Here is a 6,146-nt window from a genome sequence, read left to right as displayed (position 1 = left end):
CAAATATTTAAGGAAAATATAATTTGATCAGATTATAAACAAAACTTAATACAAATCCACCAAGTATAACTAATAACAGCGCTGACCTGTAGACACCCCGTCATTTTCACTGCCTTGTTTACATTACCTTCGCAGAGACATATATACAGATATTGGCAGCTCTCTATTTGCCCTTGTGTTTACATAGTGGTCCCTGACCTTCCCACAATCCTTTGCGGTCGCTCGGTTCAGTCTTCACTAGACGCCATATTGGAGAAAACTTGAAAACCAGACACATAATTATCGATAATTTCTATTTGAAATCATCACCAAGATCCAATTATGTGCTTTAATTTTATTAATATCAAAGTGCAGAAGTGTCATCAGTATGAAATATATCAAAATTTGCTGTCCAATAGTTTGTATTTTGAGTATGAAAGTCAAGCACAACGCAGGAAAGATCGGCGGGAATCTCCAATTTTCGAAAAGTCCCTATGGGGTTTTCGAGAATACGGATAAATGACAACAATATGCATGATAATCAAGACCACATTCCATAAGTATGATAGTTTTTGGTTAATGTGGTAGCTTTTGTTGTGGCCTAGATAAAACAATGTGCTTTTTGTGTGCGTTTAAAATTGACGATGTTTTGGTCTGACGTAATGGCGCCTATTTACAAACTTGGACATGCCGAAAGGACCCAATGGATTTTAGAAAATACGGATAAATGGCAACAATGTGCATGACCAATAAGACTATATCCCATAAGTTAGATAGTTTTTGGTTAATGTGGTTACTTTTGTAGTGGCCTAAATAAAACGATGTGCTTTTTGTGTGCGTTTAAAATTGACGATGTTTTGGTCTGACGTAATGGCGGCTATTTACAAACTTGGACATATCGAACAGGACCCAATGGATTTTAGAAAATACGGATAAATGGCAACAATGCGCATGACCAATAAGACTATATCCCATAAGTTAGATAGTTTTTGGTTAATGTGGTAACTTTTGTAGTGGCCAAAATAAAACGATGTGCTTTCTGTTTGTATTTAAAATGACGATGTTTTGGTCTGACGTAATGGCGAATAAGTTCCAATACTACGATACACACATGCGCATAGCCCGATTTACCTGAGCTCGCGTGTGTTTGATAGGAGACAGGACGCTTTCGATAAGGGATATGCTTGAGTGGTCACGAATAAAGGGAGCCACTACGTGTACGGGGAAATAGCGATGTTACTAATCTCTCTGTATATATGTCTCTGCCTTCGTAGGGAGCAGTCATTATTTAAAGCAAAAAATAGCGGTAAATTGACACTTTCCAATTTTACATTATTTTGTTTTTTAAGATTTTTTTAATCATGGCATTGGCCTTTATTTTAGTTTAGGATGTTGTTTGTCTATAAAATGGCTGAAAACTATTTTTACCAAAAAAATTAAAGAAGTTAGTTGGGTGTGCGAAATTACGTTCCCGATCGTCTTCAAACCCAGCAATAAACACAAGTTAACAACAGCTCCCATGCGCAGTGATACGTGTGCGCATATCAGGTTGCACACTTGTATGTTACGAAGCATTTGCACATCTAACAATGTGAGGTATTCTTTCTTGATTTGAAATTAATTTGATGGAAATGTATTAAGATACATACCGAAAGTGTGCGAAATTACGTACCCTAGCGATTACTCAACTAACGTTTTAATATAGTAGAGGAAAACAGATAACTTCAAAATTCATATGACAGTAAATGGCACACTGTTATACTATTGGTGATAACATTGTCATTACTAATTCTGAAATCCTCATTGATGGGTCTGCGTGCATGGGTCCAGGGGATGGCAGTGTACGTTATGTACATGTATACCATACTTGAATAGTCTAAACAGTCATTTTAGGGTTTAACCTGGGTGTAATATTGCAAAAGATTTATCTTTCTTGTTTTTCAAAATTATTATTTGTGTTTAAAGTTTTGAGGAAAAAGGTCAAAAAGGAAATATAATTAATATACTTGAACCAAAATATATAATGCACCCTGAATATTGCTAAAATCAACCATCAATTTTTCAACATATCGATTTGCTTCTACATGTACATGTATTACATTTTTAAGACGGAAAGGAAAATATTGACCAAATGCATTGAAATATGGCATTTGTATTTAATTTTCTTAACACGGGGTTTAACTTTCCTGCTATCACGTTAGCTTATATGGCACCTTTCAAGTTGACCAACGTTTTGTGGGGCTGATCTTTTTTAAAGTCGAGTGATTTCCCATTTTATGCAACATGCAATTTAATAGACAACAATGAAAGGAGTCAGGTTGATCGATGCCCCTTATTATGTAAATTTGACCGAACCATTAAACTGTGTAAGGTCTTCATTCTGAACAACAAAAATAGTTATTTTGTGTTTTATCCGATTGCTAAATGTTTGGGCATAAATTACCACAGTACAGTCTTACAGATACATCATTGACTGTTGAACTTGATGAAAATATCCATTGAATTAAAGTTAGGGAACCTTGTTTTCCGCCGTTATGTATATCTCAAGTAGGAAATTGAGTTTTTTTCGGCATAGCCGTATAATATTCTTTTGGCCCCGGATATGACGCGACAGGTGGCGTTACTGGTCAAGATGAAGTATGTGATTGGTCAATGTAGCGGTAAATGCAAAATGCAGATATGCAGTTAAAAGCGAAACAATGTTAAGATTGAATGCAAGCCGAATAAGTGGATGTATCTTTTCAAATGACGTACATTAATAAAATTATATTCCTGATTCAAATGCAGTCTAGTTATCGCAAAAAAAAAAAAAATGATTCAAACTGATAAAATTTTGTTGTCCATGCTGAAACGCATTAGTTCGTTGATTTATTTCACCAGCAATTTTACATTATAACCACCAGCATTAAAACTATGCCGTTTATCTTATTTTAAAGATATTTCTTGTTTCTAGTAAAGTCAATTTTCATGGTGTAATACTTTGCCATGGCTTTAGTGTGCATATTCTATACCTAACGTTACACCCATCTTTGTATCACCAAACAAAGGATTTCAAATAATACCACCAACAAGCCGGAACCTCCTCGACCGCGCCTTTGAGAAAATATCCTTTTTGATGGCTAATATCTTTTCTGGGTTACTCGGAGGAAGGAAGAATATTGGCTTTGCTGAAAAAGGAGATCATGAAGAAGCAAAATGCCTAGTCCCTGCATGGCCACTAAGTCCAAAAGTCCTTTGTAAGTGCCTTCCACGACGGAAGGGAATATGACCTTAGAGAAGAAGGGCTTGAATCTATCACGGGAAGCCCCTTGTCTATAACCCGGAAAGATTCGTCTGGAGGGGTCACGGAAGGGAAAACAGAGTCAGGAACAATTCATCTTGCCGCCAGGAGGGATTTTAGCATTCTCGGCTTTCCCCTTGTTGCCGTCCGAATTTAGGCTCGCCCGTAGGAGCACCCGAAGTCTGCGTCGCAGGAACAACCAGAGGCTCCTTCTTGGGAGGAGCAGAATACCTGCCACGCTGGGACTTATCTTCTTCATCAGAGGTGAGGGAGCCACAGAGTCCTCATTCAGACCCTTCTTTACGGAAGGAAGGTGCCGCCGTGGTACCAGATATGCGAGCTGTCAGCACCTGGGAAAGGTATAGGGATCTACTATGGGTCGATTATTCAAAATGGAGAACCGTCTGGCAAACACGAGGTTAGGGATTACAGAAACCTGGATGGAAGCTGACGCTATGGAAGCGCAGTTAAGATAAGAAGTATCGGTGATATCGACATATTCTGTCTCAGTAATGCGATCTTCATGCAGATCGGAATCATATAAAGACAAACCGTAAAGTAAAATATACTATAGAATCTGAATAGAAGGACCATGTACTCTTTTCATCATGTGAGGGGTTATCAGGACCAAACATCACCTTGTCCACTGACTTACCAGGCCAATCAGCTAACTCTCCCAGCTCCAGTTTCACTGGCTGAGCCAAGAACTATCCTTCTTGAGTAGCATAGTCAGAGCATCTCCGACAGATCACAGAGGTGCAATCCGGTAAAACCAGGTGCCCGAGAATCCGAAGCACACTTACCCTGTACCATAGACTTTGCGACAGGAACCAACTCCTTTCACAGCCACGACAACTCCTTTATTGTGATTGAAAGAATAAATGGTCGGCGACCAGTAGTCCCTCTTCGAGGGCGAGTACGAAAGCTTATAGGCAATTCGATCCCTTTCTCGTGCAAAGACGGCGTCTGTGTCGGAAGATTGGGCCATGCACCCCCTGTGCAACCAAAGAACGCGCCCATGAAGGACTGCCAGACTTCACAGAGCTAGCAGACCCGTCTCGTCATAAGTGAAAGACGAAAATACATAACACGAGGCTTCGTACTTGACATTGTACGTGTGCATTGGGGAATGCATAGGGGTAATTGAAATCCTTTGTTTTAGGGATACAAATATGGATGTAGGTATAGAATATAATGCACAATAAAGTCATGGTAACGTATTACTGAAGTGTAATGGAAAATTACATAAATGCCGTCCTTCACTATATACATAAATGCAACCGTCCGAGTTAGGCATAGTTCCCCTTTAAAACAGCAAATTACAAGTATTTAAAAGATGTCTGAATAGTGTTTCTTTATATATAAACTAAATCTGATTCAGAAACAGCCAGATAACGCAATCATACGTGTGCGTTTTGGCTTAGTACAACTCACTAACACAATATGCAACACACACGTTTCGACCATTGCTCGATTCTTCATACCTACCGTGCCTCCTGGCGGGATAAAAATGCTCCCTTTAACTTAAATAATTCACCATAGGTCTTCAGTTTCCACGATAATCGGCGGAAGGGATCAAAAGAAGAAACCATGAAATTTCACTTTTAATTCATAAACTATTTGATAGTTGTTGCGGCAAAGCGGTACATATTCTTACTTAATTTAAAATTAAGTTCGCAGTCCATGAAGGTTATGTCGATACCAAAGTGAACTTAAATAACTTCTGTGATAAAATCTTTATCTTTATATTTACTGTCCATTCTTATTTTTTTCCAGCGTTTGCTCGGTCGTACTTAAGAATTCAAATTAATAGTATCGTTTGTTTTTGCTCTTGAAACGACAATCGTGTGATGTGGGGAATTCCCCAAAATTAATCAGCAAACAAATTTGCAAAATAAACAAAAACGTCCATTAGATGACAAAATCGTACTTCATCAAAGTGGTACCGAAATGACTGCCGTCAATGATTTAGCTATTTCAATAGCATGGTGGTATAATTGATCCTAAGCATACCAAAGTAACATGGCGTCGCAACTTTTTACAAAAAAAAAAAAAAAAAGAACAATGGTGACGTTGGTCTTGAAAAGTTGGTTATTCACGTACCAGACCATTTTCTTTAACAGATTAAGGGGGATGTATGAACAAAGTTTTTCTCAGTCCGATTCATAGATAATGCATAATACTATCTAAATGAAATAGTTGGTAAGCGGTTACAAAATATAATGTTTTAATTAACATGATTATCAATAGTAATAGCAAATAAATTCATTATTATTTCTAAAATGTTTAAAATCAGTATTAACAGACTGTGAAACTGAGAAATACTTTACTCTAGCTTACTGCGTTCAAAATATCCCCGCCCCTTGAGTTAAGTCGAGTCACTTCACCAGACTCCAAATCGTAACATAGAAATATCTGATTCGTTAACAATCTCAGATCCATAAATATAGACCCTGATTTCACCGATGTGTTAAAGTCTGAATACCCATTTTCCAGAAGGTTGTATTCTTACAATTCAAGTCTTGAATGTCGTGGAAATATTTTCATTAACTGTCCTCTTATTACCCGTCTTTGAGATTGATTCTCCACATGTTAATAAAATCAGTTGTACAGTTATGGGTAATAATGCCTGTTATTGTAACCACTGCAGTAATACCCGCCCTACTCTCCTGTATCTCAGAGTTGGTAATTTGAGTTAACGCTGTCGATCCGGATATGGTAAATCCCTAGATCTGGGTCTCTGTTGCGGTGTTCTCCTTTGTACGCTATCAATCATGTTGGTATGTTCAAGATAAAGTCCTACAAACGTGTAACGTGTAATGACTGCAGCCATAGAATTTGCTCTATCACTTAAGTATATGTTCTAATGTGAGAAATCTGTCCATAA

Source organism: Pecten maximus, chromosome 18, assembly GCF_902652985.1.
Source record: "Pecten maximus chromosome 18, xPecMax1.1, whole genome shotgun sequence".
NCBI lineage: Eukaryota > Metazoa > Mollusca > Bivalvia > Pectinida > Pectinidae > Pecten > Pecten maximus.
This window is presented reverse-complemented; position numbering follows the sequence as displayed.